At 43.6% G+C, this 27,817-nt stretch overlaps 2 long non-coding RNA genes across 3 annotated transcripts; one reads left to right on the plus strand and one right to left on the minus strand.

Moving 5' to 3' along the window:
- Positions 1-1,368: 1,368 nt before the first annotated feature.
- Positions 1,369-6,959, plus strand: LOC139080176 (uncharacterized). Of its 2 annotated transcripts, none has more exons than XR_011534454.1 (4): positions 1,369-1,653; positions 2,270-4,581; positions 5,466-5,671; positions 6,309-6,959. It is a non-coding gene; the product is annotated as an uncharacterized lncRNA (long non-coding RNA). The 2 variants fall into 2 exon arrangements; XR_011534455.1 differs by having other exon boundaries at positions 1,374-1,653; positions 4,522-4,581.
- Positions 4,469-25,946, minus strand: LOC139080175 (uncharacterized). The gene is made up of 4 exons (XR_011534453.1): positions 20,919-25,946; positions 7,648-19,672; positions 6,637-6,737; positions 4,469-4,631 (listed from the first exon to the last, which is right to left on the minus strand). It is a non-coding gene; the product is annotated as an uncharacterized lncRNA (long non-coding RNA).
- Between the last annotated feature and the right edge of the window lie 1,871 nt (positions 25,947-27,817).

The raw sequence follows: 27,817 nt of genomic DNA on the forward strand, positions 1-27,817 counted from the left end.
TGGCTTCTGTAACAACTTACTACAGACTTGGTGACTGAAAACAGTGGGAATGTATTCTTTTCTAGCTGTGGAGGCCAGACATCTGAATCAGTATCACTAGGCCAAAACCAAGGTGGCGACAGGGCCATGCTGCCTCTGGAGGCTCCTGGGGAATTTGTTTCTTGCCTCTTCCAGCTGCCAGTGGCTGCCAGCAGTCCTTGGCTTGTGGCCACATCATCCAGTCTCAGCCACTATGGTCACATTACTTCTCTTCTATCTGTGTCAAATCTCTCTCTGTCTCTCTCTTATAAGGACACTTGTGATTGCATTTAAGACCCGCCCAGATGATCCAGGGTAATGTCACCATCTCAAGACCCTTAACTTACTCACATCTGGAAAGACCTTTTTTCCATGCAAGGTAACCTCTACAAGTTCCAGAGATTATGGCCTGGTATCTTTGGGGGCCATTATTCAGCCTACAACACCCTGAGAGTTAGGCCATTTGATTTAATAAACCTGTAGCAAACAAACAAACAAAATCAATTAACATCATGAAGAATATTATCTCTCTCATCCAGGCATTCCTTATCCAGGAAATTCAAATATCCAACAAATAGCCAAGAATCAGAAAATAATGCCCAAATACATATCACAGTCTGCCAGTAGAAAAGATATTATGAGGTTAAAAATTGCCAAAAGGATTAACCATTGGGAAAGCAATAGTGTGAAATAAGTCAAAAGTATTGGTATTGTTTTTTCTTATGTCCCACAGGATCAAAAGAAGATTGTTTCAAAGTAGGATTGCTGGAAAGATCATGAATTCAGGTTAATTTTTTTTCCTGAGGAAGAGAGTTTTCCTAGTGGGATTCAGCCACAAAACCAATCATTTCCCACCCAAAACTGCAAGTGGAAATAAATATCCATTCCCTTTATTAAATTAGTAGGACAGTTAAGGGCAGTTGGAAAACAGGCTGACTGTGTTCAGTGTAGACTGGATTCCAGCATAACCAGAGAATGACTCGACCACTGGGGTTATTGCCTGTGTGTTCAGGAAGCTAGGGTGAAATCCTGCAGAATCCGGAAGGCGACTGCGTAAAGTCTGAAGACAGTTTTAAAAGAGACAAATGATCATTCAGTGAGCATTGTGAAAAGCTGTGAGATTCTAGTTTTCAGAGTCTGAGTTGTCCTACGTTGAGTTATATCACAATAACTAGATGTTATGCAAACACAGAGGTGGTTTTTAAACCCCCTGCTACATGTATATGAAGAGACAAACAGTGAAAAGCATCAGGCGACAGGAAACTTTGAGGTCCACAAAAAACTTTCTAATGAGAAAGTATTGCTGGTCAAATGAACCTGGTTGACCTGCTGACATGCTAACTTAGTTGGTTAGTGTATATAGTTATCATTTTCCCAATAGCAGGATTTGGGTATTCTCAGATTCTGCCCTTCTTTGTAAGATTCTAAAGAAAGAATTCCATTCACAGTCTAGAATAAAAATACAAATCCCCAGGGGCACCCAACCGTCAGCAGCCAATGGGCAGGCTGCCCTGCTGACCTGGCGCAGGAAGGCGTGGCCAAGGACCGCGCAGGTTCCCTACAGGAGAGCCCGAGGAGGTGTGATTACCCGGATCACCGAGAACAGGGCATGTTCCAGGCTACACTCTTGAGAAGGTAAGGAAGCGTACCAAGCCTTGTAAAATAATTTTCAGCAGAAGTGTGTTTTTTGCTTGTTTTTTTGTGTATTTTTTAAAAGAAATGTTTTTTAAATTTCATTTTTATTTTTATTTTTATTTTTTTAAAGATTGGCACCTGGGCTAACAACTGTTGCCAATCTTTATTTTTTTTTTCTGCTTTATCTCCCCAAACCCCCCCTGTACATAGTTGTATATCTTAGTTGCAGGTCCTTCTAGTTGTGGCATGTGGGACGCCGCCTCAGCGTGGCCTGACAAGCGGTGCCATGTCCGCGCCCAGGATCCTAACCCCGGGCCACCGCAGCCGAGCGTGCGAACTTAACCACTCGGCCACGGTGCCGGCCCCTCTTTTTTTATTTTTAGAAGAAATTCTCTTCAGTTTTCTGGAAATTTTTCTTAGGAGAAACATCTTCTCTCCCAAAGCAGCTAGATGAAAGGCAATGCTTCACTCTGATCAGTGTAGCTCAAAACCATGTCCTCCAACTCCTCAAGACCCCACTCGGTTCCCTGGGGACCTCAGTTTAATTCCCATCTCAGGATAGACTTTCAATCATTTTCACATCACAACATGTCAACTGTTGTCTCCCCTCTTTAAGCTCAGTCTTGGAATGAGAAACGTAAACATCCCTCGAGAGGCAGCTTTGTCTGTCCAGACCTGGTCTCCCGGAAGAGTTATGATCAGCAGCAAAGGAAAACGACCAGCGCTGCCTTTGTTTTCATTGATTTCAGTTACACTTTGAAAACGGAGCATCTAAGCCAAACCAAATCCCTGACCTTGTTCTGACAAAAATCCGAAACGAGGAACTTCACGCAGAACTTTCAAAATTCAGCTGTCTCCAGCTACAGCTGAATGAAAAGCTCAGACTAAAACTGGCAAGCATCTACTTCCTACAAACATGCCTTGCTCCTGGCTAGCTTGTCAGCTCATAAAAACGCCTCTATACAAGCAGCTGTCTCATTGAGGACGCAGCATCCTTTCACGGTCGTCAGTGGGGTGTGCTACCCAGGACCCAGTCCAGGACCCCTGCTCCAGAGCCCAGCCCAGCGTGGGGCCTTCCCCCTCCCTGGGATGCCTTTGTTCTAATGTGATGACTTGCAGTTTCAACAAATGGTGATAGAAAATGTCGTGCTCTTCATGAAATCCCCTCATCGTTCTGTTTCCCAGAAGCCTGTTTGTGGAAAAAGCCAGCCCCGAAGGCAAAACAGAGGAGGTCTCCGAGGTTTCCAATTCTTAATCCTAGCTCTTGCTCTTTGTTGCTCTGGGCTAATTCACTTAATGCCTTTATATCTTTAAATGTTTCCTTGGTGAGTTGGGTAACTTGCGGTGACCACCCTGAGCTAGTTTGCTAGAGAGAAATCAAATGAAAATTATGGCAAACCATTTTGCAAATATAAAGTGGCTGATGAATAACCATAATGGCTTTCCCAAAGAGCCAGTAAATAAATTGATGACACATCCAGGATGCCTCATTATTTCCTGGATTATCCAGAGAGGCACTGTTGGCCCAATCTCAACATGCGCACTCAACATGAGTAGTGGTATACACCATTGTACAGAGCAGGAAGTGGACGGACAGTGGTGAAAAATGAGGGGCCCAGTTACTTTACTCCTCCTGATTCCACCTTTGCTCATGTCGCTCCACTCATCTGGAATGATCTCTTTTCTCATCCCATTCTGCAAATCTTCTCTTGAATTTGTACACTCTCATTCGTTTCAAGCCCAGACTTTATTACTGTAAACTGCATTAGCTCTGACCTTATGGAAAGACAGTTCCTGGTACTCAGAATTCATAGACATAATTCTCAATTCTGAAATGCATTGGTTGTGTGACCTAGGACATGTCACTTAACATCTCTGAGCTCCAGTTCCTTAACTATTAAAATGGGATTAGGAGTGCTCTCCACAAAATTCCTGCAGAGGTCTTTCCCATCCAGGTTCATTTTGGTGTGGGATGAAGAGATCAATGAGACACTACAGTTACCCTGTGGCAGAGTTACCCTGTGGCAGAGTCTGTTCAGGCCAGATGGCCAGAGCCTTAGATTCCTTCCTGACAGAGCAGAATATATAGGAAACAGCTTGATGGGGCAAAAGATATTCAGAAATCCTTTCTTGGGTCTGCATTATGTAGCAGATACTATTCCATAGCAGTTCCCACCAAATTCATATGCTGAATTCCTAACCCCCAGTACCTCGGAATGTGACTGTATGTGGAGACAGGGTCTTTAGAGAAGTAATTGAGGTTAAATGAGGTGATTTGATGGGCCCTGGTCTGAAATGACTGGTGCCCTTATAAGAAAAGGAGATTAAGACACAGACACATAGAGAGGGAAGACAATATGAAGGCAGCCATCTACAGACCAAGGAAAGGGGCTGCACAAGAAACCAACCCTGCAGATGCCTCAATCTCGGACTTCCAGGATGGGAAGAAAACACACTTGTGTTGTTTAGGCCGCAGACGGTGCTATTTGTTACGGCAGCCCAAGCAAAGTTACACTTCTCATCTCCCATTCTTCAGAAACCACGCACCACCTAAAACCTGTACACTGCTGAAAACTTTACAGACTTTTTCACTGGGTTTAAACACAAACAAACAAGAGATGACTTGAGTTTTTACTCCAATTTCTTCTTATTCCAATCAGCCTATTTCTCTGTTTTTTCTCTTTTGTAAGAACACATCTTTTGAAATCATGAACAACAGGCAATTCATCATTTCCTCCTTGGATCAGTCAGGACAGGTTAGATTATGCTGCAGTAACAAATAATCCCAAAATCTTAGGAATTTTTAACAGTTAAGTTTTATTTCTTACACTAAATAAACAGGGGTTCTGCTCCATATTTTCTCATCAGTTTCAGACATTTTACCAACTGGAGGGTTAACAGCTGCTTCGGCAAGTAGAAGAAAACATGGTGAGTTTTCTTAATCTCCTTTTCTTATAAGGGCTCTTACAGTCTGCTACCTGTAACATGAGCAACACAAGTCACTTTCACTCATCCTTCACTGGTCAAAATAAGTCACACGGCCAAGGCAGTATTCAAGGAGCGAGGCAGTACAAACCTGTGAGGCAGGAGAAGAACCGGAATATCAGTGAGCAGGACCATTCCCTGCTACATAAGGGTAAGGTAAGGTCACAAAACCTTTGGGTAAGGATAACAAAGTTCTTACCACAACTGAAGCAGCAGTAATGGAGAAATCCTATGGATTTAGAGGGACAAAAATCCTGCCCACAGGTGACATACCTTAGCTTGACTTTCTATACATGAAACTAAAGAAAGAACATGGACTTTGGAATCGAACCAATCCCCTCCATTTAAGCTAACAGCTTTAGGCTCACCTAAATTGATGTTTATTCATCTATAGCTTTTCTCATAATATTTCTATGGGGATTCAGTAATATTGTATTTGTAAAGCATCCTCCACAGTATCTAAAACCTAATAGATGCTTTTCCCCTGCATCTACTGCATCTTTGAAACTGATATCCAGTGTGACTTTTTTTACCCAATTTCTGGTATTGATCCATGACACTCAGCTGTCTCACCTGGCTCCACACAAACCTTAGCCTTGCCTAAACCTCCAGGCCCTCCCTTCCAGAGTCTTCTTCCTTCTAAGACACCTAGCCTGCCTGGACATGTACCTTCTGAGCATGCTACAGTCACTGTCATGTATTCTCTTCCTTCTCCCCTCTCCTCCTCTCTGTCAAGTTCTGTGCTGACCTCAGGCCCCCACACCGTAGGCTAGAAAATGAGGCCAAATGAGTTTAATGCATGATGGTGATTCATTTGTTTTCTCCAGTGTTCACGACACGGGAGTTTCCCCGTCTCCGCACAGGGAAAGCAAGTGTCTCTTACAGATGACTCGTGCTGGCTCCCATCTCTCCCTCCCGCTCCCCTGGACTGGAGGAGGAAAAGGACAAGGAGTAGCAGCCGCTCACCTCCTGCCTCCTCACCCCTCCCTCCCGCAGCAAAGTGAATCAGAGACTCAGCAAACAGCTGGATAATGTGAGTAATTAACCCCTTTTAATTGAGGCAACAGAGAAGGACTGGCCAGGACAGGCGCTTGATCAGCCTCTCTCCTCTGGGTGAAACTGATGCCATCCTCTGTCTCCCCCGCTTTTCAGTCAGCACTTGGCCCCAGGGCACTAATGGGGCCAACCAGCCTGTACTTTCACCTGCTGTGGCTCCACACGCACTTCTCTCCAGCTTAAGTCTGAAAGCACCTAGTGTATTGATGGATGTGATAAGCTGCGTGTGCATTTGCTTTGGTTGGAAAGCAAGGTCAAGAGCTCTCCTGCTTTATTAACATTTAGGTGAGTGTCCTGGGGCCATTAAGCAAAGCTGAATTAAAGCAAAGAAATATCATTAAACTTGACTTTTTATTATCAATTCCAATTGAAGGCTGCTGCAATTGTCACAATTGTCTGTATAGCAGTATACATTTGTATCATCTTTTGGTTTAAAAAGTTCTTTTCATATATTTTCATTTGATCTGCCTGATAACATAGCATAGTTTTTCCTCACACTATGTATGAAAAACTAAGGTTTGGGACAGGGCACAAAGTGTCACAGCTATTAAGTGACAGAACTGGGACCCTACCACAAGTCTTCTAAAACACATTTCTGTGTTTGTGACACATAGCAGGCCTTGGAATTCAAATACAGAAACCCAAGAAACACCTGTGCTGCTCCAGACCTGGTAATAAGTGTTTTCACATCTGCGACCTGCTATGAACTTTCAGCAAACCTGCAATGATTGCAGGACTGCAAAGTACTTCCGTGTCTCCAAGTGTGTGCGTATGGTGTGAGGGACTGGGGGAAGCGTGGTGGTAAGAAATGAGTCCAGAGAGGCCAAGATAGTGTGGGGGCCTGGAATTGGCAAGCCCAAGATATGTGTCTTTGGCATGATGATTATTTGGCGCTGGTTACTTTGCAGACAGGAAAGCAACTGAAAAGTAGAACTTACTTACCCTTTGTTAGGAGACATTTACATTGTAAAGGAAATTTCCATCTGTAAAGATGCCTCCCTCTCTGTACCAGGAAGAACGTGGATGACCTTCTCTAGAAACTCCTATCAATACAGAATGCAAGGACTTAAATCTGCATTTGTTTATTGTGCTTGTCTGGTAACCTCCTATAACTGACTCCCCCCACACTCCCAACATTCTCCTTTGTCTTTAGCTGGATATGATATTTAAGGCAGGGGCTTCAGCCATTTTGGCGAGTTGCTTGGTTTACCTGAGTCTCTCCCATGTATATGTGTTATAAAGCTTTGCTTAATTTTCTCCTGCTATTCTGTCTCATGTGAATTTAATTTGTTCTCCGGCCAGACAAACCCAGAGAGGGTAGAGGAAATGTCTTCCTCCCCTACAATAGTTAGACAAATGTTTATTGTTCCCACTTGACATATAATAAAAAGGAATTTGAAAGAGGAGAGAACAGCTAACTGGGGAATTCTAGGTAGAACCGAAAGTCGAATTCAACATTATTTCGCAATACCCCAGCAGATGGATAGACTGAAGGGTGGATGGATGGCGAACCCACTACCCACCACCAGCCTCCTGGGGCGGTTTTCTCCTCAAGAAGCATTGATTCCGATTCCCCAGCACCTGGGTGAGCTCTTTTGACACCTAACATCTGTCTGTTAATAAAAGGAGGTGATGAAAGGTAACCCGAGGAAGATTTAAAAATGATTGAAGCTCAGATGCAAAAGTACCAGTGGGCAGTGCCTCACACGAACAATTACAGCAAAATATCCCAAGTCTGCTGGAATCAGCCTCATGCCTGTAAGGGAGCAACTTAATTACTCCTTTTGTCAGAGATTTTTCCAGATGAAAGACTAAAGACAGGCCCGAGTTGGAAGAACAATAAAGCAGGTAAAAATGTGTATTCAACAAAGACAGAGACCCATTCTGGTGATTGGCAAGCCATTGGTCATGGTTCAGTAACACAAAAATGGTCCTGTTCCCTCTGTGACTCACCAGGTTCTCTTTCAGAAGATTGTGTTGCCAGGATATGAGTGGTTAGCTCAGATAATCTCAGGACGCTCTCTGCCACCGGGTTCTCATTTCCGCAGAGATCACAGGTTCCAGCCAAACGGCCCATGTCTGACATCTCAGGCAAATTAACGGCGGATTTTGAGAAGCAAGTACAGGAAGTCATTGTTCTGGGAGAGCTGGCGGGATTTTCTGAGAGGGGAATATAATATTATGGCCAACTTGCCACCATCACAGTACTAGGTCTTTGCCTGCCTCATCTCAATGAATCCTCATAACAACCCATTGAGGGTTGCGAAAGGGGGTTCCTCCTGTCTTAAAAGTGAGGAAACTGAGACACAGAGAGGTTATGTACCTTGCCCAAGACTACACAGCTAGTAATGGCAGAGCCAGAATTGAAACCCAGGTGTGCTGGCACCATATCCCTTACTTATCTTATTTGCTACTCTATATGGACTGTCCTTAGAGAAAGAATAGGAGAGACATGGGCATAAAGATGCTTTTTAAAAACAATATTTTTATTTGATAATATAAATTTCCCTAATTATGAGTAGTCTTATATCCTAGTCTCCATCTTTCTCACAAATCATAAAGGTTCTTCATCCGTCCGGCCTTCTTAAAATATTTCCACCTCATTCTGGAAGAAAAAAGGAGCTCAGTTTTCAGATTCATTTGCTTGGCATTTAGGTGCTAACAAGGGCAATTCATTCACTTCGACAAACACTGGAAGCCCACCCTGCACCATGCCCACAGAGGTGATGCAAGTGCAAATATTTGCTTAGACCGTGAATGACTGAATGGCTAAGTGATGTTATCTACATGAAACCAACATGACAGTTGTAAGCAATTCATGGTTCTCAGTTACTACAAACTTTTGTAAAGCACTTTAAGAGTCAGATTTGGCCCCTGGTTTAATTTCACCCCGTCTGCCACACACATCCAGCAGCTAAAGTGACTCTAGCGACCAGAATAATACTTCATCTGGGCCAGAGGTTGGAAAACTTTTTCTGTGAAGGGTCAGATAGTAAACACATTCTGCTTCGTGGGCCAGATGGTCTCTGTCACAACTTCTCAAATTTGCCATTGTTGCACAAAAGCAGCCCTAGGCAATGTGTAAACAAATGGACATGGCTGGGTGTCAATAAAACTCTATCTATAAAGACAGGTGGTGGCTGGATCTGACCCACAGACTATCATTTGCCTCCCTCCCAACTCCCGTTGCTGACAAAAAAATGACATCCCCCCTCCTTGCACATCCAGTGTGTATGACCACATCCAAAAGGAACGGCGTAAGTGAAATGCGGAAGAGACTAACCTGACCGCCACGCCGACCGCTGAGCAGGAAGCCCCACACTCTCCTCTCCCGCCCCAGCCCTCCCTTTCCATGACTCCTATCACATTAGGAAAAGAGGAGTGTGTTTGATTATTTTTGGTTTTAAGTTTTATGCTCAAATCCTGCCTTTTAAAGTAAGGGATATTTTAAATTTTTCACTCAAGAAAAAAAAATAACCCTTAATAAAGGTGTAGTGTTTTGACTTGTTTCTAGTTATAGGCTATGAGGTGAGAAAGCAGAGCACAACAGGCCACCAGCCTAATTCCAGGGTCTCCAGTGAGGAACAGGGAAGAGGCTTGGCTGGGCCCTTCCCCCCTACAGCACCCTGCCTTCCCCTTGCTCCTGTCTCATGCGAACCTTCCAGAAATGGAGGAGAGAGAAGAAACCAGAAATAGTGAGGGAAATGGGATAGATTGTGATAGGATGGCTTTAACTCTATAAATCCGTTTTCTATTTATCTAAAGAACACGGAAACACTAATTCAAAAAGATATGTTCGCTGCAGCATTATTCAAAATAGCCAAGACTTGGAAATAACCAAAGTACCCTTCACTGGATGAATGGATAAGGAAGATTTGGTGTATATGTATATATACACAATGGAATACTACCCAGCCATAAAAAAGATAAAGTCTTGCCATTTGTGACAACATAGGTGGACCTTGAGAGCACTATGCTAAACGAAATAAGTCAGAGGGAGAAAGTCAAATGCCATCTGATCTCACTCATATGAGGAAGACAAAAACAACAACAACAAACAAATATATAGATTAGAGAATAGATTGGTGTTACCCAGGGGGAGGGGGGAGGGCGAAAGGGGTAAAAGGGCACATGCAGACAGTGACAGATGGCAACTAGACTTTGGGTGGTCTACACAACGCAGTCCTCACAGAAACTGAAATTTAATGATGTACACCTGAAATTTACGTAATGTTATAAGCCAATGTTACCTCAATAAAAACAAATAAATTTTTAAAATGTTAAAAAAAGAAAACATATTATTTTCAGATTATTACTAAATAAATAAATAAATTCATTTTCTTTCTGTTTTTCTCTCTCCCTGCTTGCCCATATTTCTTGAAGACAGAGAGAGGCCAGAAGGTTTTGCTGGAAATCTGTCATTTAAGCAAGAGAGAAGCAGAAACTGTACCCTAAGCGTGGTGACCCCCGTGTCTGGACTGGCTCCCAATCTGCAAGGACTCCAGTTTCTTCGACTTCAGGGTATCCTATAAGTCAGTCCATGCAGAGATGGCTTTTCCCAGGCTATTTCTATAGATTTCCTACTTCATTTGCATTTATTTTGCCTGCTTGTCAGTTTCAGTAAACACTTTAATTAATTATATATTTTAAAGTGCTTGATCATGTGCTGTATAGAGAAAGGGTACAATTTTTTAAATCAATGAGGAAAAAGAAATCACTGATAGGGCTTATCAGCTGGAACATCTGGTGTTTCACATATAAAAAAGAGGATGGGAAAAAATTCTCCAAATCAGGAATTCTATGACTTTGCCTAGAAATGGTTCTGCCTTGCAATGAGGTTTGTTGTGAAAGATCCCAAAGGTGTAAGAATGAATCTCTCTCAAGCATGGTGACCTCAGGATAGTGACAGGGAGCGACTGGCCCCCAAAAATAAGCAGAGCCAAGGATGTCAATCAAATGGCAGCTCACTGTGCAGAGAAAAAGGTGGGGGCTGCTGTACTCCCTGGGTTAGCAAAGGAAGCAAACCGGGCAAAATACACGTGCTAAAGTCACAGCCGACGAGATGGTCCTGGCTTCCTGCACACAGACGGGCTGGGTATCGGGTAGGCTCAGGCCTACGCTCTGAGGCAGGGAGAAGGGAAGACGTGGGCATCCCGTCTGTAAAAGGAGAAGCCTGTGGAAGGAGGAGTGGCTGAGCTGTCCCAGCGGCTCAGTCCAGCACCCTGCACACGGATGTCTCGCCTAGTGTTTGCACAGCAGCTATAGCATAAATAAGAACAGTGACAGGTGGCAAACACAGGATAAAAGCAGGGCCGCCCTGTGGCCAGGTGGTTGAGTTTGCGTGCTCCCCTTCGCTGGCCCAGGGTTTTGCTGGTTCCGATCCTGGGCGCAGACACAGCACCGCTTGTCAAGGCATGCTGAGGTGGCTTCCTGTATAGCACAGCCAGAGACACTCACAACTAGAATATATAGCTGTGTAATGGGGGCTTTGGGGAGAAGACGGGGAAGAAAAGAAGATTGGCAACAGTTGTTAGCTCAGGTGCCAATCTTGAAAAATAAACACAGGATAAAAGTAATAACATCAATAACTACCATTTATTGAGTACCTACTCTGGTGCCAGGTTTTTTCCTGGGCATTTTCACATGTATTATATTTATGCCTTGTAGCCTATGAGATAAATGCTGTTATCCTTATCATACTGTTAAAAAAAATAGGTCAAGATTAAAAATCCCAGCTCAGGGTTACCTAGTTTCAAAAAAGGAAAAGTCAGGATTCAAATCCACTTCTACCCAAATCCAAGGTTTTGGTGGCAACAGCACTAGCTCTGAAGTTGGCCACTGCTTTCAGAGAATCAAGAAGTTGCTTGAATCCCAAGGTAACCACCACCCGTGATTACAGCACCCCAACACCACACCAGATGACTCCAGGGGATGACCTAGAGGATGCTCCAGAAGCTCATATCCAGTAAAGCCTTTCTGTCTGCCTCCCACCGCTGGAGAAGCAATGTGTACCGCTTCTGCCTCCAGATCTCCCCCAGGTTCCTCCCATTGACAGAGTCTAACTGGGAGCCCTATTGGCGCAGGATTCTGGAAATGTAGTTCCCAGGGTCCAGCCCTGTGATAGGAGATCCGAGACGCGAGCAAGAACAATTCTGGATTGCCTAAAGAAACTCCAGAAGAGTCAAGGATGGGCCCTGCAACAATCTAGAATCCAGAAAAATATGTGAGAGTAGCTATAATCCACTGCAGAGAACTCACAATGAGGGGAGGGAGAGTGTAGACAGGCAACAGTTCACTGGAAGCAGCTGGTGAGATCAAAGCCGCAGAATGAATGTTTTGGCCACTGTTTTGCACTCTGACTGTATTCTCAAGTTTTCAGGACCTGGGAAGGTACTGTCTTGCAGATTCAAATTTTGAACAGCCTCCAGAAGAAATGTCACGTGTTGCAAAAGTCACTTGCCAGTCTTTCGTAGGCTCAGCAGAGTCCATTTTGAGAGGGCTGGGCACCAACAGCTTCAAGGACATAGGACTCTGAGCTCTGTTTTCCACTCTCAATGAAAATTCTGACCTGTTAGCTGCCCTACTTCTCTGCTCACCTTAATTTCTTCAGGAAAGGCTTTAATTTTAATGACTTAAGAGAAATTTTGGTTAATTTTTAACTTAATTTCAATTATCAAAGCTATATTCTTATCCCCTATTTCCTGAGAGCAATTACTTTCAATTCTTAGGGCTCTTTCTTTCCTCCATATTTCTTAATAGTATGCTTATACTGCTAGTCGTTGATTTTTCCAATTAGATATTATCTATTGACTCCATACTATTAAGAATGAGAAATTAGCTTTTATATAATTCAACACACATGCACACACACAAACACACAGCCCTTGCTTTTCCACTCATCTTCCCAATATAATTTTTTGGGTTAAATCAATATTCATTATTACATTATCTTGATTATGTAATACTTATTCAAAGCTGCATCATGTAGTTTTCTATTTCTTTTCTTGTTAACTCTGTATATTTCTTAGAATTAGTAATCATTTTTTCCCCTGACTTAGTTTTTCAGTAATTGCTAATTCAGCTGCAAACTCTCTACCAGAAGGAATAATCTCCTTTTAATAGTTTGAAACACATCTCTCAGTTTCCTATTTTTCTTAATGATACACTCGCCTCCCCAGAGCTTCCACCCTTCTGTTCCAATTGAGAACAACTGCTCCCTGGGATTCCTGCCCACTAGCACTCTGAGATCACCTGTCACCACCAACCAGAGAATTGAACACTGTGTCTCATGGAATGATCCCAGGGAGCTCCCTTGAGTCTTCCCCTCTCTCTATGGTACCAGGTGGTGGTGGAGATGCGGGGGGTGGTGGTGGTGGTGATGGAGATGGTGGTGGTGGAGACGGTAGTGGTAGAGATGGTGGTAGTGGCAGCGGTGCTGATGGTCACATATCCCCTCAACTGAGCAAAATCCTGTGTTTAGCTTCCCCTCTGTGTCATGACTCCCCTTGCCTTTCTAGATGATCCCACATGTGTCCCTGGCTTGTGAAAGTAGGAGGCTGGTGCATTCCAGAGCCAGAGAGTCTCCCAGCATGCCTGTGGTCAGTCTGCCTGAGTGGGAAATAACAGAGAGATACCAAAATACAAATGCGTGGGAAGGGTTTCCAAGAAGAAGTTATCCAAACCAGTTCTGGAAATAGATGATAATGTTATTTCCTTAAACACAGGATACCACAAAGACAGAGAGAGAGAGAGTATAATAAAGGGTACAATGTAAAAATTAGTTTCAAAATGCCAGCATTTTTCTCTTTTTTTAAGCCAAGTGCTTTGTGCTAAGTGTTGTCACCAGCGGTCTATGAGTGCATTCTGTATAGGCCCAGTGCCCAAAGGCTTTTTCCAAATCCGTTTTCCAAAATCATTTCTAAGGCTGTTGCTCCATTGAGTACAGCCTTTGGCTGCCTTCGTCAAAGTCAAGTATTGGATGATAACTGAACTACTGAAAAGTTTGGTTAGCTGAGGCTTCCCGGGAGGCCAAATAACAAAAGGAAGAAAAGCAGTATTTTACCATGCTTTCCACAGAGATTATAAACTGCAGCTGATTCAGACCTTGAGTGAACAGCATTTCTGCCCATTGCGCACACAAGACAGCACTGCCCATCGCTCTGTCAATGTTAAATATCAATAAATAATGTAGTGTGAATTGTAATGTCAGGCTTAGCTAGCATTTTAATTACTAAAATTCTCTAATAAATGGTATTTTCTACCCCACTAAGAGTGAGTTGCAATAAATTTCTGATTATGACCCCTCTCCTGCCTTAGGAGAATCATACAAATCAATACAAATGACTTACATATCTGGAGTCATTTTTTTAATTGAAGACTAATTTATATACAGTAAGATACATAAGTCCTAAGTATACAGCATGGTGAATATTTATGTGTGTAAACACCCATGTTATCACTATCCAGATCAAAATATGGAATACTTCCATTACCCAGAAGGTTCCCTCATGCCTGCATGCCTGTTTGATGCATTTTTAATGGTAAACATACTTTATTCTTTATTGATAAAGAATTTATTAACCGTACCTTATTCTATATTGATAACTTTCTTCTAATGAGAATATTTGATTAAGCAAAACCTTGACCATGCCAGGAAGAAAAGAAGCTAACATTTATCGGGGAAATGCAATTTACCAAGCACTTTGACATCTCGTGCTAATCCGTTAGGCAGGTGCAATTATCTCCACTGAGACAGTGTAGAAGCTCGGGCTCTGAGAGGTTAAGGGACCTTTCCAATGTCTTACAGTCGGTAAGCAACTCCAGTCTTTTTTTTTCCGTTTAATCACACTGCCAGATACTATAGCTTACTACACTTTGCAGATAACAAGAGGTGTTTGGGGGTTTGTTTTAGCCAACTCATTTATTTATGCCAAATAAAGAAAATTGATAAAGGATAAACAAAATCCATAGAAAATAAAAAGCACTTATCTGCTAGGTAACCTTAAAAATAGCTTTATCTACTCATTTACTTTAACAATCGCAGAAAAAGAGAGAGTGCCTATATTCTAACTATGCTTTAAAAACAAAAAGGTATTGCTTTTTAATCTCTTTGAAATGGCTACCTGTGTGAACTTGATTTTCACCCTCGTAAACTCATTTTTCAGCTCTAGTTGAGGGCAAGGGATAAAGGAGCAGTGTTAACCAGACTCCTTACACGATCTGCAGTTCACCTGATCCCAGGGACCAGGTGCCAACCGGCCAGGTCACGGGAGTAGAGGTGTCCCGGTGCCCTGGTTAGCAGTCCTCAAGGGCCAGTTCCTGTGACCTCATGGCTTCACCACCAACTGTCCCAGTTTGCCTGCGACTGTCACAGTTTCAGCACTGAAAGTCTAGTGTCCCGGGAAATCCCTAAGTCATAGGCATTTTGGGCTGGTTGGTCACCCTACTTGTCAGAGTACCTTTAAAAAGTGTTGTTTTTGGTCTTTGGGATTCCAAAGGATGGTTGGGAAAGTGAATAAGATCATAAATGCAAATTATTTCAATTTGATCACCAAAAAGGAAAAAGAGAATAGATATGCATCTGCTTATACAGAGGTAAGAAATCAGCAGGTGAACGTGGAACAGTCATCTCACCACATCCAGGGAGGGCCCCTGGTGCTGGTTGCCAGGGACGAGGTGAGCTCTCTGCCCCGCCTTCTTGGGCCGGTGGAATTAAATGGATGCACATGTATGACTCCACTAATCCCGCATCACTGAACTGTGCCCCCCAGCCTGCTTCGAGGGGCTGTGAGGATGGGAGGCAGGGAAGAAATGGAGATGACCGCAGACACCCTCCACCCGCCTGGACCAGCTTCGCACTTAGCCATTTTATCTTTTGAGCTTCCTCACAAGACTTCATTTAAATAATAGGTTTTATGATGTTTCTAAAAGTCTGAAAGCCATAGCATTAATCTCTTTACTTACAGTGTGTAAATAGCAACGCTCTCCGAACAATCCTTTCCAGAAGAGGAACACTAAAGTCTGCTGGGAAGAAGGAGATGCTGAGTCAAGAGGCATCAGGTTCAAATCCTGGGTCTACATTTGCCGTCGGTGTGCCCATGAAGATTCTTTATACGTTCTGAGCTTTAATATCTTCATTTGTTTAAAAAAAAAAAAAAGTGCGTGCATGCTTGTGTATGTGTGTGTGTGTTATATTAGCTCAAAAGGTTGTTGAAAAGATTAAATATTACAGTATTCATGAAAGTAACTAGCATTGTACCCAGGCGTATAGCAAACACTGAATTACTGGCTAATCTGAAACTGAGTCAAAGTGTTAAAAGCATCCGTGCACTAGCAGTCTTCAGGCCCCGTGAATGTTTCCACATTGGCCCTCCTGCCCCCACCCCAAGCTCAGCACTCAGTTACAAACTACACAGAGGACTCCATAGCTGAGGGTCAGATCTCCCAGATGCCAGGATCTAAAGCCAACTCCAGGCTGAATCCATCCCAGGGACTGTAGCTTTAGAGTTGTCCTCCAGGCCCAGAAACCAACAGAGAGGTCTCACAGCAAAACAGGTGAGTGTGTGTGAAAGGAGGGGAGAACGAAGAGGTGTGGTGGTGGGCAGCGCTCCTCCTGAATGAGCATGGTTGGGCGGAGCGGGGTTGGTTCACACAGGATAGGACACACTGGTGGTCAGCATGCTCTGGGGATTCTGAACAGATAGGGAAGAGGCAGTGCTGGGAAAGAACCAAGAGAAGGACAGACTGAGGAAAGAATGCAGGAAGGCAGCTGCAGAGATGGAGAAGATGGATGAAGTTGGGGAGATCCAACCCCAGAAACACTGCCAGGAAGTAGAGAGGCTTTTATTCAACATCATTTCCAGTTAACCACAGCTACGAATGCTTAGAACGCACGCCCCCCCCCCGGCTCCCACCAGAAGATGCTGTGCCCGTGATTCCCATGTCAATGAAAGTCACCCTTGGTGCTCAAGATCATCACCTGCCTCCAGTACCCACCTGGCTGAACGAGCGACCCCGCCCAGCAGCAGCAGGGAAGCCCCTCGCAGCAGCATTACCTGGGAAGCCGTCAATCACAGCCTCTGAGCAGCCTCCTGGGCTGCTCAGAGGCTCCAGGCCCGTTCCCAAGCTTAATCAAGAACTCTAGCTCCTTGACAACTCCAATTCTAACCACCATCACTTGGCAAGGATTTGTAGGCACTGTCAAGTCAGCTACAGTTAAACTTGAATCAAGTTTGGTAGAAACTCTCTAAATCAACTTTTACCTCCATTTAACCAGACTGACTAGGTTAACCAACACTAGGAGTGATCATAGAATTTATTGCCCAGGACCTCCTGAAGGGTGAGAAGGGAGCTCTTAATGATTAAGCCAGGACAATACGCACAAACTGGGACATGAGGTTACACCTAACGCCGTGTCCCTCTTTCAAACCCACTGACCCGTGGCCCGGCACAGACTGCGCTCCGGCAGACCCCGCGCTTCTGCGCCCACCGGCTGAGCTATAAAGAACCCTTGTCTTCATTCCCAGACATGTTTATGCCCAATGTTTTATTATTATAATTACGTAATTATATTAAATATCATGTAAACTGATGAAATTTTAATGTAAAAAGAAAATTCTGTTCTGTAAAACTTCAGTTGGATGTCTCAAAAAACTCAAAAGTGAGTTGCTATACAAACAGATGTCCATACCAGTATGGGTAAAGCAACCATAAAAGGGTCGGAGAAAAATGTACCAAAACTCTAGTCTAGACAGAGACTCCACTCGGCTCACTTCACAAATGTTTTCAAGATCTCGCTCCACTTTAAAGAAACTGAAACTGCATGTTGTAAATGATGCATGAGGAGAGCGGTTTATAGAAGAATGAGGACATGCAACTCCAAACAATGAACTCACAGCCAGGAAAAGTTGGCCCTTACAGTAAAAGATAATCCATGCATTTTAAGTTTAAACTAAAAGGTTTAAGAGATATAGATACAGATACAGATTTTCTTTAATTCCCAGCTTTAGCAGACTTTACCCACTAACCAACAACCTCTCACGCCTTCCTTGACTCTTGGCAAAATGACAGCAGGTCCTCTGTCTACAGACTTAAGCCAAGTCTTAGAGTAAGAGGGCTCACACCCACACAGGACATTTCATATCACACCCCAACAATTACTCAAGGTAAACTCATTGACCACACTTTGTTTAGGTGATGAATCTTAGGGGGAGATTTTACCCCTGACTGAAAACAGACCTAGGGAGAATGAAACTAAAAATGTCCGCTGCTCTGCAAACAGTGTTTCTGGCAATGTAAATATATGGAAGAATTTACTGGACCATAACTTCCTACTACAAACAAATTATGGTACAATAAGCAATTTTTATGGAAAATAGATCCGTATACCTTTTATCACAATTAAATTACTGCCAAAACATACACATTTTAACGAGAGGAAAAAGCACTAGTGACAAAAAGGACGTAGAGGTCACTGTCATTGAAAACAAATTGAAAGTCAGCAAGTTAGCCGAGGTGTGAGAGGTTGAGGGTTAGGGGGCTGTGAGGGAGTAAAGAGGAATCTGTGTTGCTGTAGTAAGAGGAACACGACAGTAATCTTACCCTATTCAGATTACCCTGACCCTTATTGGAGAAATCACAAGTCCATCTCTGTTCAGAAAACTATTAAAAGGATATAAAGAAAATAATAATACTAACAGCCATGTGTGCTTACCCCATATCAGGCACTGCTCAAAGTGCTTTATATCTGTTAATTCATTTAAGGAAAAAGAGTGAGTTTAGAGATGAATGAAAGACAAGATTTAAGGAATGGAAAATGGGTCCTTGCGGATATCAGTCCTCAGAGGACCAATAAGGGGATAATGGTTACAGTGTGACAAAGAGATCTCAGCTGGACAGAAGGAAGAAACTGTTCGGCCATCAAGCTGATCAAACACTGGAGTAAAGTTGGTTGGGTACTGTGGCTCCCGAAGGCCATTTGCCCAGGGAAGGAGCCAAGGTTCAAGGAAGCCAGGAGAGGGCTAAGGGAGCTGACTGGCTAAATGGAAGGTGGCAGAGTAAGCGCAGACAAGCCCCAGACCCAGAAGGAAAGCCGTCACCAAATCCCACCCAGCGCCAAACCAAGGGGCCCCAGTGAGAAAGTCACCAGGTCTTAGAAGCTGAGTCTTGAGTCGCGGATGGGGCCTGACACGTGGAGGGGACAGCAGAGGCCAGAAGGCAGGGTCTGACCAAGCCAGCTGCACAAAGTATCAATCTCAGCAGGTTGGCAGCTGCTCTGCCCTAAGTCTTTTCGAGTACGTTGTGTTCATTGTAAAGCAGTCCTACTCTGAGTTGTTATCTGACATCAAGAGACTTGCAGGAAAACTCACTGGGCTAAATAAGTAAGGGATTTCTCTCAATGGTTCGGTTCTTTATCCTCCCTTGTCTCAAAGCAATGTTTGGATGAGATGATCACAATGTATCTACAAATTTTAGCGTTCTATGAAAAATATGGAAGAGATGAAAGAAGAGAGGGTGGGACAAAGGGAGGGAATGAGAATTTAAATTACCATCGATGGAAGTCTACTGTTAAGTTTTAATATGAGGGACCGACCTGAAAGTGGAAACAGGTGAGAAATCATGCAGGCAAGCTGGTACAGAGGTTCTGAAACAGCAACCCACGGCAGGCCAGACACATCAGACCCACCTGAGACGCCTTCTAAACAACGCATTCCCAGCTATTTTCCTAGACCTATGAAGTCAGACTCTCCCGGCACGGGACAGGTTCTCTCCAGTTTTTAAAGTTCCTCAGGTTTTTCTGATGCACAAGGAGAGCTGGGAACCTCTGACTTTGCAGACACCCTCAGTTTTGGGGGCCACTGACCAAAAAGAAGTGAGAGGTTTTTGCTCAGCGATGCTCGGGGAGCTGGGGCAGCAGCGCTGGTCCCATCCGGCGCAGGTATTTCCCACCAATAGGAGAGAGGCTTTTTTGACTCAGGACCTGATGAGAAAATGAGACAATGTTTAAGGAAATACAGTTCCCTAGGACTAAATGAACTGAATACATATAACTTATAGTTTTCTTAAGCAGAATTATGTACCGTAAAACTTAGATAATTGCAAGTATTAATGCCCTCCTCTGTAGGACAGTGGTGAAGCCCTTAGCCAGGACCACTTAGAAGAGAAGCCCTGTCTTCATCGAGTCCAAACCTGCATCTTCTTCCGTCATGTGCTCTACACCCAGGGAGGTCCTTTTGCACTGTTTCCTGCTGTCAGCGCGAATATGCTCGTCATAAAGAACTCTTGCTTTTTGTGTCCGCAGTTACTCAAAGTCCAGTGCCTACTGCACAGGTTTGCTTCCACTTAAGACATCAACTATATTACTATTGCTATTTCTATCTGTACTCCTAATTGCTTTTATACAAACTCACGTAACTAAAGAAACTTCTAACAATACAGCTGTCTCATATGAGTTCTTTTGAATGGAACTGTGGGCTGCTCAGGGCTTCAGATCGTTCCAGTGTCAAAGAAAAAAAAAAGAGAAAAGAAATCACTTCCGAATGGAGCACGTAACTAAAGTCTAGCTCCTTTCCTTGTGTTGTATGTGTCCCAATGTACTGTAAATGTTCCCTTATCTTGCATTTATCACAATGTGCTATAAATTTGTGTTTAATTGTTTATCTCCACCATGAGCTTTGACAGGTCCAGGAGGGTAGGGAGCATCTGTGTTATCCACTGTTGAATCACATACCTAGCTTCGTGCCTGGCTCATATAAATGCTTCATAAATATTTATGGAATTGAGGGATAGATGGATAAATGATTGTTTCCTGCTGTAACCACCATATTTTTTTGACAAAAGTACTACCTGCCATTGAGCCCCCAGAGAACAGATGGTATCACACTCATTTGTGTGCCCTCAGTACAAATGTTTGAAGAATGACTGAATAACCTAGGGTGGAATCAACCAAGCCATGTGATCCATTGCTTTGTTGCCCAGAACCTTCTACGAGAGCTGCATAAGCTTGTATATTATCTGAATCAAATCAGAGGATTCGGCAGACATTCTCTGAGCATGAATAGTCTGGCTTGTGAAACAGCTGAATATCTTAACATTCCCAAGTTTCCAAATTGTATATAGAGTAAATAATTTGCAATCAGGAATTGTCCTTGTTAGGGAAATTAGTGCTCAGAGAATCCCAACTCACACACTATTAAACTGAAGAAACAAATTCCCTGTCCACTTACCAGAGCCCTCGTTTCCTTATGGCATCATCTGAGATGAGTCAGGAGCAAAAAGGTCAACAGTGTCAGAAATGTAATCTCTGATTTCCTGCACAGTCGAAAGCTGAGAAGTAGGATTTGAGAATTGAGGTGTACGGCCGAAACACTCCTTCCCTCACCTCACTCCCCTCAAATCCACTCAACCAGGTGAAGTTTGGTTACTCAGGCAGACTATGGAAAGCAAGATTTTCCTGTTTCCACTTTCAAACATAAACTGGTCACCTATAGGAAATAAAACATGATTCAGAGTTGGGTCAACATTCTATTGTTAGGGAGTCAATACACACAGATCAGCTACGGACCTATAGAGACAACCTGGAAGACTCTGAGGTGCAGAATCAGAAAGGAAAATTAGAGCTAACAACTAGAGAGCATTTGCTGTTTCCAAGCATTGCAATGACTATCTAAAACATCTTCTTGAATCTCCATGGTAACCCAGGAGGTAGAATCTATTATTATCACTCTTTTATAGATAAGGAAACTGACATCCACAGACATTAAATAAACTTCCCAAGATTACACATTATGTAAAAGATGGAGCCAGGATTCAGTCCCAGACAGATGAAAAGGTGACAGTCGAAGCCAATCATTGAACAGCTGAGTTAAGAAGCAGAGGAATGAGTGGGCGCCCTGAAGGCTCCTGTGGAGTTCGTGGAGTGTGGAATACAGGTAGGACTTTCGTTCCAGGCAGTTCAAACAGAGGAGGGGGCTGTCGCATCATGGTGGGAAAAGGTGAGAAGACAACCAATCTGCCGCAAAATTAAGGGGAAAAAAAGAGTCCCAAATGATATGTTATCTGTCTCCCACAAAGCCTATCCCCAGAGAAGTTGCCTGATTTCTCTTCTACAAAACCAGTCCTTGGAGGCTCAGAGGAGGCAGCCTTTTTAATACCTTATCGGCTCCTGAAAAAATATGGTTTCCTTGCTAATCTCATTACATTTGGGAGTAACAAGAATCACTAAACAAAGGTGGGTCTTTTCCTCATGATTCATCCACTACCCAGTAGCCACAAACTTATGAGAATTGCCATTATTTCCGTTAACACTGCTCTGCTCAGGAAACAAGACACCTAATCATAACTTATTCTCTGGGTAGTCCCAAGCATGTTTTGTTCTGACATCCCTCATCCTGCAGCGAGTGCAATTCAGTTTGTAGCTGGATGCAGCCAGTGTCTGTCATCTGCTCCATCAAACTCACCTGAGGGTGGCACGAAGCCATGTCGCTGCAATCTTTACTTTGGTCCTCAAATGCTCTGAGGAGCCAGTTTAGCCCTGAGTGTCCCTGTGGGAATCATGAACTGGGCACACATTAGACAATTGCAGCAATACTTCTAGGCGTCTCTCTCAACAGCAGGCCCCTCCGAGCAAGCATTCTTTGTATAGCAGGGTCAGAACTCAGTCCCAGCTCCCAGGTCTCAACCCCAATCTGCACAGAAACTTCCCGTCACAGTTCTAATGAGCAGACTCAGCTTTCGTAGTCGATGGCCAAAGGCAGGAGCTGAAGTAGGGATTTGGAGCCCAAAGGTCAAGGCCAGGAAGACCAGAGCAAGTACAGAGGGTCTGGAGTAAATGGACCACTCCCAATGAGGGTCAATTTTATGTGTCAACTTCACTTGGCCATGGGGTGCCCAGATACTTGGTCAAGCATTATTCTGGGTGCTTCTGTGAGGGTGAATGAGATTCACATTTAAATTAGTAGGTTGAGTAAAGCAGACTGCCCTCCCTAACGTGGCTGGGCCTCATCCAATCAGTTGAAGGCCTGAATAAAACGAAAAGGCTAACCCTCCCCTGAGTAAAAGAGAGTTCTTCTGCCTTCAGACTTGAACTGAAACATCTACTCTTCCTGGACCTCGAGCCTGCTGGCCTTAGGACTAAAACTGTATCGTCAGCTCTCCTGGTTCTCGGGCCTTCAGACTCAGACTCCAAGTAAACCATTGGTTCTTCCAGATGCCCGGCTTGCTGACTCACCCGCAGATCTCGGGACTTGCCCATCTCCATAATCACATGAGCCAATTCCTTAGAATCAATCTTTTACATAGATAGAGATACAAATATACAGATGGATAGATGTTAAGTATGGAATACATACAATATCAAATACAATAATATATCTATATCCTATTGGTTCTGTTTTTCTGGAGAACCTGACTAGTACACTTCCCTTGCATTTCAACTCTCACACCCATGACCCACGACCACACCTTTGGACCTTGTTACCACCTGGATCTGGATTTCAGCACGCCACTCTGACTACAACTTCCTATCCCTTCAGCTCCCTGAGTCCTTACACCCACCACACCCTCTCTTTGACTCACTGAGATCTCCCATCCTTGACTGACTTCTAATTCAGCCCTTACTATACTTGCTTCCTGCTCTACCTGTCGGGGCCTCAGGTCCATCACACAGCATTTCTTGTCACTGTCAACTCCTTTGCCTATAGTGGACCATATTCACTCGGAAAAAGCCAAATTCCAGATCAATCCCACTGCCTGCTACCTTTTCCACATTTAGAGCCAGGCCACTCAGAACACCACAAATACTGATGCCCCTACAAATTTGGACTTTATTGACAACGCTTTCTCTGGTTCCTCCTCCTCTATGCCTGGCCACTCACTCTCATTCTCTCACTGGGCCTCTGCTTCTCTCCCCTGCCCCAGGACGCCATCCTCCAGCCTCTTCTCTGCATAGACTCTTCCTGGATGACCATCTACCCCCATGCCTTTAACCTCCATCTGTATCCTGACTACTCACCCATCTACATCAGCAGCACTGGTCTCTCTCTGGATTCCAAATCCAGTTTCTCCTAAGCAGCTGCAGGCACTCCAATTCGACATCCACAAAAGGAACTCATGATCTTCTCTCATCCCCCTTCACGTTACCCACCGCTAACAACCTATTCTCTTTACACTTCCTATTTCAGTGAATGACAACACCACCTCCTTCATTGTTCAAAATAGAAACCTGGGACTCATGTCCCACATCTAAACAGTCACTAAATTCTGTTTACTCTTACCTCTTTTATATCTTCCAATTGGTGTCACCTTAGTTCCTTACCAGTTCCAATTGGCTCCTTACTTCAAGATTTTATTGTTTTCTTATCTGGATGAATGCCTCAGTCTTATCTGCCTTTCTCAAATCTGCAATGAGCTTTCTAGTCATTCAGTCAATAAGTATTTTTGAGAACATACCATGTGTCAGAAACAGTGCTGGGGATATAATGAGAAACAAACACAGACCCAGTGGCTGTCTTCATGAGAATTACACTCTCTCACATCCTTTTTCTAAAGAATGAATTCGCGTTCCCCCTTTACAGGCAAGTGGTACAGAGCAGCCCCTCTGGTCTGAGGCCTACTTCCTCTGCTGCTACCATGTGTGCTTGGGCAAGTAAACAACACTGTGCTCCAGCTTCCTCACCTGTAAAACAAGGATTATAAGCGTGCCCACACCCAGGGCTGGTGGCCACGGATACACACCGTGGGGAGTAGCAGTGCTTTACAGCTGATGTCCATTCTGACTCAACGGTCACCAATCATGACCACGCCAGGTTGGTTGTTACATATTTGTAGGTCCCCCTTGCTCACTTCCTCAGGTTGACGTGAGGATTAGATGAGCTGATACAGGTGAAATGCACAGAGCAGCACCAGCACTAAGAAGTGCTCAGTAAATATTAGCCAATGTAAATTCAGTAGATGATTTCCCATCCCATAGTATACAAAGCTCTCCATTTCTTGCTGCCTGATCATCTTACCCTCCGTTCCAGCCACACCAAACTCCTTAGTTCCCCGAATAGGTCATTTTCTTTTTTTCCCACCTTTGTACCTTTACCCACTCTACTCCCTCTACCCAGACTACGCTAACCTCTCATGCGTGTACAAATACACACAGAAACACCTGGAGAATGCCTACTCTTTCTTCAACACTTAGCTCACATTTTTTAAATGACTCAGGTTGGGTAAACCATCCCTGATGCCTGACTCCCCTCTTTGGTGTCCTGCCTACCGTCATTTGTTAACCACCCTCTATTGCTATGGCCTTCTCAGCATCCGTTCCCTTAGCAATAGCCTCACCTCTCTTTCCTTTGAGAAACAGCTCCTCTCCCACTACTCATTCCGTGTGAGTCTACAGTGTCTGCAAGCACAGTTTGCTGCCCTCCAGCTACATTACCCAGATGCAACAAATCACAGTAACCCATGGCCCTGGTGACAGTGGTTGGTCCAAGGTATAGGGATGTAACACAAACTTAGCAATAAGAGTCCCTGCCTCTGGATTTTTGTAACTGGGGCTAGAAGGGAAGATTTCTTGCATGTGGGGTCAAGGAAGTAGAAAGATGTAGCACAGGGGCTATTTATAATCACATTCTCATTAAATTCTAACTAAGGAATCCTGATGTATTCTTAGAACACATAGGGCTTGCCTCTCTCAAAGCCCATTGACTCACTGATTGGAGTTATCTGTTTGGCAGGTGCTCAACAATGTTTGTTAACTGACTGTCTCACGTTCGGATGTACATAATTTCTAAAGGGAATACTGAAAATTGGATACAGGTAAATCCCACCTTTGGCCACACTAGATAGTATGTCACATCTCGCTCTAATTTACAACAGGAATAGGTTCCCTCTGATTACTTGAAACTTCGGAGGAAAGAACCATCCTTCACACGTATCTTGAGGAGAGAATGTATGAGTCTGTCTACAGCTTGAAACCTAGAGACTGATAATTAAGCTATAATTGACCAGAGCTCAAATCTTTCCTCTAGTGTGAAAAATCTTTTTTGCACATTGACCCTTTGAAGCTAAAACGGTAGAAGACATTAAGGGAAGCCAAACAAGGATCTTTTTGTTTGTTTACCATAGAAGAGAAAAGAAAGAAAACAATTTAGTGAAGCTGGAAAATAACTTATCTGAAATGAAAAAAATGCAGGCTCCAAAACTTCTGTAGCCATTGAGTCGCCAAGAACACAGGGACTCTATTGTGCATCCTCGCTTCCTCCACGCCAGATCTAGAAATTAGAAATAATATTATGTGTCCTGGCTAGTCTCACTACAGCTTAATGAGATTATTTCTAGAAGCCCTTTGAGTTCAAAAAAGTCATAGGAAAATTCAAAGAACTTTTATTACAAAAGGTTTCAATTTGATTAAAAAGCCCTTGATGCCTCCTTTGTGAGTCATGCATGTTTCCCACTGACTTTCTATGTGTCTCTATTATCAGCATTAAATATTTATTTTAGGTCTATTGAAGTAAAATATTATTCTCCCAGCTCTCAGCCCAAGGTGATTTCTAATGACTATTTAGTTTTTATGATGATTTTTAACATTTGCGTTAATAATAGAAGAATCTGATGTTAAATTGAAGGTTATTAAAATTGGCCTCCTTTCACATTGTCTGAATGTTGAAAAGATCTTTTTACTTTTTTAACATATTTTTCCTTAATTGCATGAGAATACACTTAATTGTTATTTAGAATTTGTATGGGCAAAGACTTGAAGTTGTACCTTAGTTGAAACAGCCATGATTCCCTGCCTTCGCAACGTCCACTTGGATGTCTAATACGTGTCTCAGATTTAACATATCCCCAAAATACTACAAATATTCACCCCCCAAAATACTACAAATATTCATCCCTCCCACCCTGCTCTTGCTGCGTCTTCCCCAGCTCAGTTACTGGCAACTCCATTCTTTTAATTGCTTCAGTCAAAGCATTGAAGTCATCCCTGGCTCCTTTCTTCTTTTCATACTTCCCCTTCAACCCACCAACAAATCTTGTCAGCTCTACTTTCAAAATATATCCCAAAATATGCCCCCCTGGTCCCACTTGCTGCCACTCCTTCCTAAATCATTGCAGCAGACTCAAAACTAGCTTCCCTTCCCCGACACTTGCCCCTTCAGTCTATTTTCAGCACAGCAGCCAGACTGATCCCCTTGAACAACTTAAGTTAGATGTCACCCTCCGTTTAACCACTGCCCTCCTCCCACCATGGCTGCCCAGCCACTGAGAGCAAAAGCCAAAATCCAGACAACAACACGCAACTTCAGGAACTTTCTAGTCCTCCAGCCACCAGACCTGTTCCTTCTTCATGGCTTTGTACCTCGAGTGCTCTCTGCATTCTCTTCCCCAGAGCTCTGCCTGGCATGTTCCCTCACTGTCTTCCAGTCTTACTCAAACGTCATTTTCTGAGTGTGGCCTTTTCTGACAACTTCATCTAAACTTGCAACTCCCCACTCCCAATACATCCTTGCCCCCTTCCTGCCTCATTATTCTCCTACCTCCCTTCAACACTATACATGATCCCCCCATCTTTTTAAGGTAATCTAACATACTGTTGTTTATCATCTGTCTCCTTCTCTAGGACGTGAAACACAGTGGTGGCAGATATTTCCATCCCTATTATTCACTACTCTATCTTCAGGATCTGGCACAGATAAATATCAAGCGTCTAGAAAAATATGAAAAGAACTTCCAGCTTTCTTTACCATAGCACCAGGGACAATGTCTCTGCTTTTCGACTCCCATTTTGTTGGGCATAGTATTCTTTTTCCAGTGGACATTTCAGACCATGAGACTAGAAGAACACCTGTGCTCAAGAGAGTTGGCGAGGAAGATGAGTGGCACACGGCTTATCCGGGCTCCGTCTTGATGGCTCTGGGTGCTAGCTACAACAGACCACAGCTCCATGCAGACCTATGAGCACCTAATCAGAGCCACACACGCCATGGGCCAGTGAAAACTTCTCAGAAGAGATTGGTTCCAGAAGCAACTTAACTTCCCCATTGATTACCGACTAGAATGGACCATCCTAGTCCACAAAGGATGAATCTGAAAAATCTCCAGGTATAGCGAGGGGAGTGCAAATCAATGAGGCTCT

The sequence above is a fragment of the Equus przewalskii genome, chromosome 29 (genome assembly GCF_037783145.1).
Source record: "Equus przewalskii isolate Varuska chromosome 29, EquPr2, whole genome shotgun sequence".
NCBI lineage: Eukaryota > Metazoa > Chordata > Mammalia > Perissodactyla > Equidae > Equus > Equus przewalskii.